At 40.0% G+C, this 14,505-nt stretch overlaps 1 protein-coding gene and 1 long non-coding RNA gene across 5 annotated transcripts in view; one reads left to right on the top strand and one right to left on the bottom strand.

The window, feature by feature from the left end:
* Window positions 1-14,505, bottom strand: part of LOC112454354 — a 144,217-nt gene that overhangs the window by 124,351 nt on the left and 5,361 nt on the right. The gene's annotated exons all lie outside the window — the stretch shown is intronic.
* The window catches only part of LOC112454350 (teneurin-m), a 516,441-nt gene continuing 503,070 nt past the window's right edge, over window positions 1,135-14,505 (top strand). For all 4 annotated transcript variants that reach the window (XM_025015682.1, XM_025015686.1, XM_025015685.1 and 1 more), the window contains exon 1: window positions 1,135-2,274. The gene's annotated coding sequence lies outside the window, so the exon portion shown is untranslated. The remainder of the gene's footprint in view (window positions 2,275-14,505) is intronic.

Raw genomic sequence — 14,505 nt, 5'->3', positions numbered from 1 at the left:
CTTCTTTTTATTAACATATCAATTAATAACATATATTGTCACGTGTACCTTATACTACTTAAATATTAAATGAATATACGTATAATGCAATGTAGCAATGAAATTTTCGTAAAAATTCTTTAAAATAATGAAGGTGCGTAATACTTAAACGTATGATATGTTCGTCAGCAATAATAGCAGAAAGGCAACAACAGCAAGAGCAACAAGTGCGCCAGTCGTAATTACCCTCCATTTCGCTTCACGAACTGTTACCTCGTAACAAATAGACATTTCATGGAAACGGCCAAATAGAGTATCAAATTTATAACATCTGCTTCAAAAAGACGCGTTGCATGAATTCTTTAAATTGTTCGTCTCATCACGAACAGTCAGATATGCATGTCACATCGATATCACGAAGGTTTCTTTATACTCTGCTATAAACATATTAATATGTCATACAAAAATTATATCTTACAAAACATAATTCTACAAGAAACAAAAACTAGACATTTTATATAAATTGTGAATGCAATATGAGCCATTAATGGAGATTAATATACAATTATAAAAATGAGATAAGTATGGCAGCATAATAAACAAACCAGTTCCTTTATTATAACGCTACGGAATAAAATTTCAAGCGATCAAGATTAGAGACAGAGAGAGAAAGCTAGGCGAACATATATGTATACATAATATATGTTCTCCTAAAAAAAATTTTATTTTAATTATGATTAAACTCGGCATGTATTCATATACAGATAATTACTATGATGGCTAAATTAAAATAACGAAGAATGAAATTGTTAGCTAACACGACGAGGGCAAAAACGGCGCGAGACAAGCGCAGGAATGGCGCGAGAGCGAAGGGGAGCGCGATAGGCAGAGAACGAAAGGAAGATAGCCCTCAACAACCCCACCGATGGCAACTATATCTCCCAGTGGTGGATGCACCTCCACGAGCAGCAGGAGCAGCAGTAAGCAGCAGCACCACTAGCACCACCAGCAGCAGCACCAGCAGCAGCAGCGGCGGCAACCTCCCCCCGAAAGTACAGAACGTGGCGCATGCCCATCCGGGAATCGAACCCGCGGAGGCATAACGTCACCGGCGAACCAGCCGCCGGGTTCCTCAGTACGTTTGGCGAACAGTTCGCGAACGGACGTATTCCTCCTCGTGAGCTCTGGAGAACGTATTCGTACCCGAGCATAAACACGAGCGTGTTGGCACCAAAGAGAGACGTGGGTGGTCTCGGCTCGACTCGTGCCGCCGACCGGGGCACCACACGCGAATGCAACGACCCTACGATCCGCACGCGGGACGAATCACTTCTCGTCCTCGCCGTAGCCCACTTCCTCGTGCGTCGATCTTTCGGCGCGAACGCGCCACGGTGACGCGGCGAGAATATCCTCCAAGCGGCTCGTCCAGGCTGGCGCGCAGCGGCGGCCCATGCATGCACTGACCTCATCGTCGAGAGCTTGCATCGCGACACACAACACCAAGGTCGCCCGCGATCAATGAACGTGGCGCTCACCGCCACGTGACCGGACGGCAGGCAGCGCGGACGAAAAACCGGAGGCCGCACGATTCGCGTCCGTCGATCTCGCGAACGTGCCGCGACTTATATCCCGAGATACGACCTCGAGGAATCTCGTTTCAGAGCGCACAGATGGATCACTTGTCAGGCAAAAATTCTGAACTATCGTAACCACCGATAAGTCTATGACGTTACTTTTTCAGACGAGCGGATTCTCGAGACATCTCCGTTTCTTGGCGTTCCTGAGAGAGTCTCTTACATTTACACTTTAAAATTGAAAACCTCTTTGAAGAAGCAATTGAAACCTCTCATGACAGACAGTTTCTTCCTCCTCTTGACCACGTGACAACGACATGCTCAATCACGAGGTTAGAGCGAAAGTCTCATAGTCTTCCCGGAGGGTTCTCCAAACGGCCGATATCCTATTCATCGATCTCGAATTTACGGACACTGATTGTGCGATACGGAAAGAACGTTAATATCTCGTTGACTTGACTGGCGCTCTGCCGTGCGGACCCTTGATATATTTTCCGACTGTTAAAGAGTTTGTACGGGGAAAGGGGAAGACGGAAAGGGAGGACAGCTGTGACGTGCAGTGCAATCTGTGTAAAGTAGACTCCGGGGACCGCGGGAAGGCAGTTAGAACGTGACATGACGAGAGAGTTATAGAGGCCGAAGAGTACGGACGGAAAAAGCGGTGGGAGACAGACTTTGGTTAGACTTCCGAAGTGGAAATTGCTGCGTCAACGTGAGACTGGTGAGTTTTTATCCGTGATGTCTATCTAACTCTGTAGTTTGAGTATTATTATGTTACGTAAGAAATACTTTATAGAGTAAACTTGTAAGTAAAATTATGTAAGTAAAAGAATTATTTAATGTTTGATCAGAGAAACAGGAAAAATCTCGATGAAGTAACAATGGCTCCATTGTTTATGTTCATCTTCAAATGAGCAACAAGTGTGACTTTGCATTTTTTCGTGTCAGACAATCTTTTTCTGATATCGGATTATAAATGGTTTTTTATTGAATGTGCCGCGTATTTTTACCGACAAGAAGAGAATATAAGTTTTCAATGTTTACTACTATTAATTTATGCAGCTATCGTCTACAACTACAACAAAACTTGTTTAAACAATCGTTAACACAAGCACAGTTTAAGTTTCATATAACTTTTCTCATAAGACGCCTTCCAGTTTCTCATATACTCGTAAAATAATAATGTAGATAATTATTTTACAAAGATATTTATCTTTTACGAAAAATGACAATGATTTAACTTAATTATCTAATTTAACAAGCAATCTGTCACTCTTACGTAAATAACTAGTTAGATGACAGCTGATAATATAGCTGGTTAAACGTACAGCAAACGTTTAGCGAATATTTAGCGCTGGAGCTGTCAGTTCGAACCCGCGCTTTAAAATAGTACACGGTAGGATAAAGAAGAGTAAAGAGAAATGAGGAGAGACGCAAGAAGAGCAGAGTGTGACAAAAAGGGCCTGCCGTACGAGCATGAGTGACGTTAAGCTGACGTGAGTGGAAGGGCTGGCCAAAGTCGTGGGTGGTCCGTAAACGGGAGAAAGATAGAGAAAACAGTTGACAAAGCAGAAATATAGCAGAAGGACGGAAGGATAGCAACATAGCAAAGTGTCGCGACCAGATAATAAAAAAAAGAAAGAGACAATTTGTTACTTGGCAAAACGAAGCAGCTTGCAATCTCGTTCAATTAATATACAGGATGCATAATAACTCAAAGGTTAAAAATTCAAAGAGAATATTTACAGAAATGCGTTATCTTATCGAATCGTGAATATAGATGTTAATTCAATCGTGTTCAACCGTGAATTCGATTGATTTATGTGTGTGCTGATAAAGTCATCAATTGCCAAAGTTTGCGTGTAGCTTTTACAACTCTCGCGTAGAGCTTTATAACTTTTTAACAACGTGTAAATATTTTATGAAAAATATAACACCGCATTCATCTCAATTATGTCAAAAATTAATGCGGCTTAAAAAACAATATTACGTTAGATAATTTGTAAATTGATTGATTTATATCATTTAATATGACAAAATCTCTTGTGTAATATAAGAAATAAATAATAAATGTTTAAGAAAAAAATACATATGCACATATTAATTTTTCTGTGTTGCGAAGAATACGAATTTTATGTATATACTAATATTATAAGGAAAGATTTTTTAATTTTTAATAAAATTTATAATTTTATATTTTCTGCAAAATTCCACTTCTTAAGAGCATGACTAATCGTATTACCATAATATGATATGAATGAAGAAACTAAAATAATTTGCAACAAAATTAATTAGATCTTTTGCGGCACGAGCAATTAATTTACTTGCGGTGCGCAAACTTTTTCCCCACGTCGCATAGACGTATATGTGTGTTCGCGCTAGAAAACTCGCCGCAGTCGCACGCGACGTTAGTTTTTTGCGTAAACTTAGTTAAGTAAGTAACCAGAAAAAGAGAGACGCACATAAATGAGCGCTACGCAGGAACAAAAACTCGACCGGTCCTCTATTGAATCCTGTAAAGCCGTCACGCAATGGCTTGTTAGGGAAACATCACGCAAATAAATTTCGACGGATACAAAAAAAGGGCTCGATCGCCACGATGATTACATGTCGCGGGCGAAGTCGGGAGGGCGCGCGCGTAATTCAACGCGCCGAAAGTTAGTCATCATTAATTTTCTCGTTTCGCTTAATTAACGCCGTGTTGCGACGCTTTCATTCAAGACCCGATTGGTGTACGTTATTTCAATCAGCACCGGTGTATGAACTTGCGATTTCACCGATGAGCTATCGGAAATGTTTTGTTAACTCACAGCTACTATTTGATTAATTATCAACTTATTGAAATAAATAACAGAATGGATAAATGAGAATGCAATATCAGAGTTGCGATATTTAAAGAAAGCTTAAAAATAAAAAGACAAAAATTCTATACGTGTCACGCGAGTATAGCTTTTTATGCGGTTGCTTATCGTTGGTTGGAATGAAGCTGGAAAGTCTAGTTTCTTTTTCAGAGCTAAAGTACTAGAAGCTTAGCAGTTTTGTTTTAACTTTCTGTATTGTATGGCTGGAAATAGCGTCAATATCATCCTTGGTGCGTTGTTACCTTTGTACCTTTTGCAATAACGTATAATGTCTATTGAAATGTCGCTGCACCTGATATGTTGTTTCACGATGAAGAGGATCGGGACTGATTGTCAGAATTAATTAATTGGGTTTGCAGTGCACATTTATATCCCATGCAAAAATACAATTTAAATGGAAATTCCGTGACCCCGATTGAATTTTCAGTATAACGTAACGTTTGTTATCAAAACTACGCTTTACACCAATGCGTAGCTTGTTCGCGATAACATTTCTATTCGGTGCAATGTAGATGTTTTGAGAAATATGAGTTTAATTGTTTTCCTTTAGATTTTTTATAAACACATGTCCGGGCACTATGCACGGACGAGAAAAACATGGTAGAGAGAAATGGATAATACAGTCCGAAACATTGAATGGCATTCGGTAAACTCCATCCAGTAGGAAAGGGCTTATTCTCGATTGGACAAATTGCCGCCAATCATAAATAATTGACAGACAATCGCGAGGGATTTAGATTTATCAGCTCGGCACGTCCATAACTTCGATACTGATTTGTACCAACTCTAAACCTTAATTTGGAGTGCGTTCGCCCATATTTGTGTAACCGCACGCGAGCAATACACGGGGGAAACCAATGCTGTTACGCTCTATATTCCATGCACGTCATTCTCATCAGGAATACGTTTAGTTGTAAAACGTTTCACGAGTTAATATATTACAGGCACGCATTAATATGTTTTGTAATATTATTAATGTGCTCATTTCCAGCGAATTTGTTTGAAACGCTTCATCAAGAGTGCGTCAAATATTATAAAATATATGACGTTTCTTTGCCAACAATTGAGGCATGTTTAAAACTTTTAATAACCTAAAGGCCAATAATTATCAAATTAACAACGTTTTTCTAATTGAGAGATTTTTTGCTTTAAATAATATAACAATAGTATAGATATAGTTATTAGTTGTGTTATCCATAGATTATGTCCATTAGTTACTAAACAAATAATAGAACACTTTTTCTCTTCTCGCAGAAGTATAAAATTACTTAAAATATGAGTTGATATTTATAGTACTAACTAATTACATTTATTAATGCCGATTTAAAAATACAGAATGATATAAGAAACTAAAGAAACAATGTATATAGGATAACGCGGTTTTTGAGAGGATTAACCTTTATACCGAAAGAACGTAATTATTTAGCCAGTTAACGGATTTCTTTACGAAAGCCACTGACGTGCAGCTTGCGTGTAGCTCGGGAATTTGTACGGACCGCGCGTGATTCGAGGAACAGACGTCGCTGCCGTATATCGAGATGGCGAATACCAAGGGGTAGATGTACTGGCTTGCAAGGGGTAGCATGCCTCCCGCGTGATCAGATACCAAAGATTACAAACGAAATACCACTGAGCTACTTTTATTTTTGGAATTCCGTCTAAGTAGACATAAATTTGTTCATGTATCACCATAAGTTAGATAACAAACAGATTACAAATACGCGAAACATACGGGATTTTTAAAAAAGAGACGTAAGACTAGAATGCTGAGAAAAAGAAAGAGAAAGAAAGAGAGAGAGAGAGAGAGAGAGAGAGATTGTGTACAAAAACAAGGGAAAAGTATGAGATGAAACATGCAAGAGATTCGATAGAGAAAGAAGGTATGGATGAACAGTACAATGCGCGGAAAGAGAAGTAAAGCCGTTCTAAAATGAGGTCGACATAATTACACCCGCAGTCGTGCTATTATAGAAGTAGACGAACGCTAGGGCAAGGGATGTCGCGACGGGGTGAGGACAAGCTTCGTATAAGAGAGTTGGTCGCCACCCATTGTCTCACGCAGAGAGACTCGGCCCGGCACTGATTAAATACTTGACACATCCTCCGCCGCTCCGAACCGGCATAACTTTGTTCGAATTGTAATTACGGGCAGGATCGGTCTTCGGTTACGAATGAGTTCCAGACGATCCGGAGCCCCTCCGCAAACTTCAGTCCGTTCCTTTCAGATCGGTCGCGGTCTGCCACCCCCGCGGCAGCGAGCTTTGACTTTCTATGCGAGCCCCCGTCTCGATTCTGAACTTTTTGAAACGTTTCCGGAGATTGTATCGCGTGCGGTCTCCTGAATAACAGTCTGTTTTCTGTTCCCCACGTAAACTCCAATTTATTGATTAGTATTATACATCGCATTTCTCGACGTAATTATATTTAATTGCAAATTTTATGGTTGATCTTAATTTGTTATTTTTTACTACCTAATTGAGTTTGATTTAGCCGACTCACAGCATGATAAAGAATAAGTTAAACTACTGTTCAAGTTAAAACTGACGTTAATAAAATAAGTCATTAGTAATGTAAAATGTTACTTTGGGTTGAAATCGATAAGCCATATAGGGAATACGCAAAATTATATGCGACTGCCCAGCACTTTATACGTGCATAACATGGTCAGTCTCGGTCTCCCGTGGCGTAGAAGCGAGAGTACATTGTAGTTTATCGCGGGTACCGGTTTCTAACCCCCCAAGGTGTGGGGATTATGCAATTTAAAATGAGTTAATTGAAGTGCAATAAGTCGTTAAAACTCTCGAGCAAATTAATTAATATGAAAGAGAGAGAGGGAAGTAGGAGAGAAGAAGGGAAGGAGGGAAGGGAGAGCCTGTTAGAATGGGGCAGCGCGGCGAAGCGGTCGCCCTGCCTTATCCTCGCTGCCTTCCTTGGTTTCATTCTTGCGACGCTATTACCCACCGACGTCGGCCATGTCCGTGGCACGTTCTCTCTGAACTGGGAACAGGGCGTCCGCGCCGCTTGCGAAAGTAGTGGTAACGATGAGGTTGGAGGTAGAGGATGGCGCAGGTCGATGAGGAAAGCACGGTTAATGAAATAATGTACGCTCGAGGTAGCCCTCGAGTACGCGACGCGCGCGGATTTAACTTTTGCGCGAAAATACTCGCGCACCGGGAGAGAGGGAAAGAGGGAGAGAGAGAGAGAGAGAGAAAGTGAGAAAGATAGAGATGGGATCCCTGCGTTCTCTCAACTTCGAGCTAAGTCGCGGCTTTATTGCTGAGGGAAGGCCGATCGTTGAAATCAAAAGCCCTCGCAAATCGTAGCGTGCTTAATTAAGAATTCTGCGTGCTGGGGGAGCGCAATATCGTCGACTTCAATAGGGGGGGGGGGGGGGCAGACACGCCGAAGAAGCGCCTTTGCATGGAATTTTTGGTGTTTCGATGGTTCCAGGAATTATGCATTGTGTGCTTTTATCAGCATTCGATTAATTATGCATCTCCATTTATACTTGTTAATTGCGAATACTAAATTTGCATGCATCACAAAACAATTTTGGAATTGTCTCGATTTAACATTCTTTGCATTTACAAAATGTGACGTAAAAAATAAAAAAATGACAAATGCAAAAACTGACAAGTGTTGATAAATATATATATTTCACAAATCACTTATCCATAAATCGAAGTCCAGTTGCAGATACAGCTTTCACCATGTACGCAATCCTTTTTAAAAATAAATTCATTTCAGTTGAAAGGGGGTAGGCGTGCAGAAAATCGAAAAAAGCGAGTACCGTTCGGAGAAGTCTCAATATCTGGGCAAGAGGAGGAAGATCCCTGGGGAAATAAGCGGGAAAAATAAATTATATCGATATCTCTCGCACAATCCACCTATCTGTGTTTATGAAATAGTTATGAAGTTTTATTGCTCGCGGTGAGAAACGTGTTCGTTAATGCTGACATTACAAACGTCCGTTTGACACGTTTTCAGTTTAATTACTTCGACCGCCAGTAACGGACAAACTTTCCGCAGACGATATTTCCACTCCGTTTAATGGGTCATTTGGTCTGTCAATTCTCTGATTCTCTCGTGCCAAAATTTTTCATTATTTACACCCGTACAATAACGACCGTTAGTTTTTTACAAAGATAAATGTCTTTTATTCTGTACTGTACTAATATATATAACAAATGAGTACGTAGAAATTGTTTTAATACAATAAAGAATCCATTTTATCTCTAGATTTATAGTACTTCATATATGGCGTATTATTGGAAAAGAACGATATTTTTCCTATCTCACTACTGTATGATTCCTGTATAATTTGAAATAAATTTAAGTTCATATTGGCGAACAGTTAAATGAGTGCAAAATAATGTAATCGTATCCATAAATATCGGCGTATCGTGCGTTATACGCCTCGCTTCTATTACTGAAGCTTATACGACAGAACACGATCTTAATATCAGGTAAGAGAATATATAAGTTTTCACGCCGCCGGAATAAACCATACTAAATTTCACAGGTTAAACTAGTTACCACCCCTCGATGTCTCGCGTTACGCAATTTCGTTCACTTGGAAACGACCTTGGTTCACTTCCTTCATTCCGCTTGCTTTTCATCCTTTCTACATGCGTTTTCAAGCGTATGTACGTGTGTATGTGTGTGTGTGTGTGAGAGCGTATGTGTGCGTGTATGCGTTCGCGCGCTCCCGTCACTGAAAACATTTAGCGCTGCAAACCGGTTTTAAAGGGTCTAACGAACTGCGAAGCCAGGCTAATTGAGACCGTTGCAAACGCGCCTGTATCTCCGTCGGAACCAGTTTACTGCACGACGACAGGTGTAACACGAGGATGTTTCGTCGCTTTACAAGCGCTAATTCCTTTAAGCCGGAGGTTGAGGAAATATTATGCGAGAGAAAGGGGAGTCGAGAGGAGAAAAAGAATGAGAAAGAAAAAAATAGTTCATAGATCTATATTGGTGCTTCCAGAGATATCCCTCTTAATATAACGTCAGATTAATAATTTAAAGTTTTTTAAAAGAACGCTCTATAATAAATCATAAACTCGCGCTCCCTTAACTGTAAAAAATTGGACACGAAATGTTTCACGAGTAAGAGCTCAACGAGGCAATAATTTATAAATTATTATCGCATACTGAACATTCTGTTTTAATATTGCCATCGAAAATTTTCAAAACATTTCTCGCGGTTACGAAACGTAGCGTAATATTATTTTCTAGAAGAGTTCCCTCTCTCGATACGAAGCGATACGAGCGCTGGAGTAACGAAATTGGATAACGTCCATTCTCGTGCGCAACACACCAAAATCGGCAAAATTGTATTCCGGACTTTGTTACGTGCGAGCACCTTCAATTAGGAGTTCAAAGCGAACGAAACGACAGTTTTCCGACGCGACGTAACAGTGCAGTCCCAGCGTAAGTGCAACGATAATTCATGTGCGCCAATGCAAAAATTATCGATCGCCATAATTCCAATATAAAAATTAAAAGTGAATAAAATATTTTTCTATAAAAAACGGGCGGATAATAATCAATAGAAAAAATATTTATATGTTAATAGAAAATGTTTTTTCAAATATTGCCAATATACGTATAGCATAAAAAGATTTAATAAGAAAACCAGAAACACGCGTACATATTCATCTTTTTGTGTCTTCAGCTAAGTTTCATCTACACATTAAATATCTTCTCTTACAACTTGAGGCGAACCTGTTCGTTATATATTCTCGGCTGCGCCACGCGTCTACCGGTCGCGCAATCAGCTTATTACGTTATCAGCACACTGCATTCTCCGATATCGGAACCGATAACAAACGCGCTATTGGTAATCGTTCAAGAATAAACCTATTAATGGACCCCGCAGGATGCGTGTGGATCTTCGTTCCGGTCAAACGCGGCTCGGCGCGATGCAACGTAATCTTCTCCTGTCGCGCCCGATCGTATAATACCGTGTAACGAGGATGCAATGCCCCCTGAAATCCCTGCCACGCAGGACGACTATGCGGAGAGACCGTTGGATCCGTCGGGATGACGAAACGTATCTATGCGCAGCCGTGTGTTTGTGTGTGTAAGTGTGTGTTGTGTGTGTGAATATTTGTGTGTGCGTGTGCGCGCGCGTGAATGCGTGCATGTGTATGTGTGTGGAAACGACGACACGCACAGCAACCGTGTGACACGGAGGCCGCTCGGTCAGGCGCAAACCGGTGGGGACTATAGCTGAATTAGCATGGCTATCTGGATAATATATTGGACTGTATCGTTGGACACGACCAGCCAGAGCCACGTGATATACTGACACCCTCGCCCCTCCCCCCGTCCCTTGGTTTTATTGGCAGTACGTACCCCCCTGCGCCGGTACCAGCCCTTGACGCCCGGTTTATCCACTTTCGCCGTTAATCCGCATCGGTGCTGGCGCAGGAACGGTAAAAAATATATATTCTCTCTCCATTACCCCTTTGTCGCACCTTGCATCCCTCTCCCACATCCCTCCCGTTTCTCATTCAGCACCGACTAGCCCCCACACCGCGGTTGATAACTCCTCCCTTGCTTGGATCTTAATTAATTTTATCTGCGCATCAACATTGATCACCCACACTTTCTTGATCCCGAAAAATACTTTATAAATACGCATTCGCGAAAGTGAATATATTAACGGTAGATTAATGATCATCTATTTTTCGTTAGACGTAGAGCCATATGTCTTTTATAATTTTCATTTATAAAATACGTTTACAAATAAGAGCGATTTATCAGTAGTATTCAGTGGTAAGATTGGTATTGTGAAACAGGTGATTATTAATCGTGCATCAAGCACAGTTGGTAATCCATATATCGAGCACACGCGGGGGTCCATGACTTGCCCGCGTCTTCAACAACGAAACTCTCGTTCAAAAATCTTCTGCGTGGATGGTAGTTTATGACGGCCGACATCACCCCGTTGAAGGACGCGTATTGTAGCTAATCGTATTCTGCCTCGTAACCACCCATAATGGATTTCGGGGCCGTCTCGGTTAAATTAATAAATACTCCCGATCTTATGTACGTCAGTGTGATTTATGACGTTTTATCGAAGCGAAGAGTCGTGGAGTCCCGCGGGATAGCTCGGCAAGATATTTGATTGGCTTGTTTGAACAAGACATCGTGCTCGATCGAGAAACCGCAGGTGAGTTGGCAGATTAATAATACGATATAGATGGAAATTTAATTGAATGACGAAACTGCCGAACGTCGTTCGATCCTCGCATGTCGATACGTTGGAAACTAGTTAGCATTCGTCGCTCATTAAAATCGTACTGGTTTCATGACAATGAAAATGACATGAAGAAAAGAAAAGAATAAACGTGTTGATTCTAATGCATTCTATTTGATTATAATGTTACAACAGCGCGCGCGGTATTATAAGATAAAGATCTATAAATATATCGTTTGTTATATCGCATATAGTAACAACAAATCATTAAGTCATGGAAATGTGCGTGTGTATATGCGGCAAAGAAAAATTATATTTAAAATATTTACTCTATATTCTATAACATAATTAAATAAGGCAATTCTAGTGAATGGACCGAGATAGGAATCGTGTTTACAGATAAATTGACCCGTGATCGCAATTACATTCGATGGAATACTATCGACACGTTTTTCGTTATTGCATTAAACTGACGTTTACATTTCTGGTGTGCTGGAATGGTTAACTATCGAGAACGGGCGTTATCTCAAACCGCGCGATGTGGAATGCATTAATTAAACTCGTATTTTTAATCTCGGGTTAGCGCGCTATCTATTGAAGCGAGCTCAGTGAGGATTTTTGTAGGAGAGAGTAAAATTTCTATCGCGAAAAATCGCGGATATATATTACCGTGTGCCCGCGTTTGTAAATGCACAAAAATTTTGATAGAATCCTGGAGAAAGAGTCTCGCTTTCGAATGTTCGTATCCGTATACAATATACATCAATAGAAAATATTGTGGTAAACTGTTTCGACGATCTGCCGGTTCACTATCTAAAAATAAAGTTCATGCGGCAGCGTGAAATTGACGCCGTGAAACTTTATCGGTGTTCCCCAATCGCCCATATTCTCGCGATTGAGTGAAGCCCAATCTGCGATGAAAAAGTATCGTAACGGTGAATGAATAAGAGTGAAGGATGAGTCGGATTAAGGTTAAAAGCGTGTTCGCAAACGGTAATTGGACGTAAGAGCAACTATTTCTCTCTCCTAGCGACAAAAAGAATTAGCGGAGTAAGTTGAAGTCGCTGAAAAGAAGTTTCTGAACGAGTTTCTAATGTAAAATCCGATTCACTCTTTAGCACGATTTACCCTTTAACGCGCGATAAATTACAGTTATATTAATAAAGTTATATTGTTCTAATCAAATTAACAATAACTAAATTAACAATATGAATACAGTATACGTTTCGAGGGATGTACGTTAGATTAACTAATATAATGCAAATAATATAATATCATTGTGTAATAATATAGAGGCATAAAATTTCTATACAGTTCGGGTATCCGCGGTATAATTACCAGTGAATTGATAAACATAACACGGCGAATGCGATTCGCGCATTTCGCGTTTAAAACGCGCGAGGTTAGGACAATTAACGTGGTCCTTTAAATTTATTACAGGCCCTTTTATTACGACCGCGGAAATAAGCCGCGCGCGATACGCAGCGGCAAAATTAGTTGTATCGCGTTGCTGTGATCTCACCGCTCGCGGTAGCGTATCGATCGTGGTTAGTAATTAACGAGCGGCGCGCGCGAGAAAAATCGAAAGCGATCAAGCCTCGCTGCGCGTTGCTAACTAATTACCCGCCGAGGATCGTGATTGCGTCGCTTTGTCAATCTCCGTGAGCTAGCCTCGCCCGCTCGATTTGCATTCCGACATTCGTTCTGCAGAAACCGCATAGTGTCTATATTTTTAACCGTGTACCGACCAAATCGGGCTGTTTTATTGTCCGACCGTCTCTATCAAGATATCCAGCTGCACAGTCAGTATTTATATATTACAGAGTCCTCCACAACGTACAGATATTTATATTAACGAAGTAGAGATAAAAATACATTTCAAAATAAACAACAGAAATTATATATCGATTATTTGACATGCACATGCTTTCTTATATCTTTCGTATCTGATTTAATCAACACGATCGATTTATTTCGTAGATTTACGTGAAATTGGAACGTCTTATCGGGATAGCGTTTCTTTTCAGTCTCATACGGCAGAGAAGTTTTACGATTCAAAGTTCCTCCGTTGTTCGTTAAAATCGAACGAATTCGAACCGGCAAAGCGAGTGGGGACGAAAAAGCCACTTTTGAAAAACGCAGTCATATTATTTTATCCGTAGACTCGCATGGCTCAAGGGTGTTAAAACTTTACGAGCTATTCGAAAGGCGGGGAAAATTCTCCCCTTTTCCGTGAGATTTCCTTCCGTTCCGTCAATCGACCTAAAAATTCCCGCGCTCGCAAAAAGCATATTACTTTCAATCTAGCTTTGATCTTATCGAATCTCATATTGCTTTTTAATTTTTGAGTGCAAAGAAAAAAAACGTACCACATGTGAGTATATATCACGAATTACATTCCACAATGTAAGAAAATAAATCAATACATCTTTAAATTGAAACATTCCCTTCGTTAAAAAGTAAGATTGCGTGCATCACGTGTTACTGGGCATAATAACTTAGAATCTCTCATTCAATTATATATCGCGTTATTATCAGCGCATAAGGTTACACTAAAACACTAAAACCATTATTCTGTCTCTACACTAGAAAGAGCAAGTAAAATTGCTCTTTCACAAATGGGCGTAATATTTGTGCAATTTGTAACAGAACTGTATACATTTATATATTATATTATATTCCTGTTATAAATCGTCTTATTTTTACACTTTGGTTTTTTACAATGTACTTGTTTACTTTTTCCGTCACATTTCTGCAATACTTTGTATGGTGTGATGTTATTAATTATACATTTAATAATCCGTATTATATTATTTTCTTTCCATTATTCTTCTTATTATCATGTTAAATATTTTACTACAGATACCTCTACCTACTAATCACT

The sequence above is a fragment of the Temnothorax curvispinosus genome, unplaced genomic scaffold (genome assembly GCF_003070985.1).
Source record: "Temnothorax curvispinosus isolate PA1 unplaced genomic scaffold, ASM307098v1 QBEX01005011.1, whole genome shotgun sequence".
NCBI classification, from domain to species: Eukaryota; Metazoa; Arthropoda; class Insecta; order Hymenoptera; family Formicidae; genus Temnothorax; species Temnothorax curvispinosus.
Note: the sequence above shows the minus strand (reverse complement) of the source record. Positions and strands in the feature narration are given on the sequence as shown.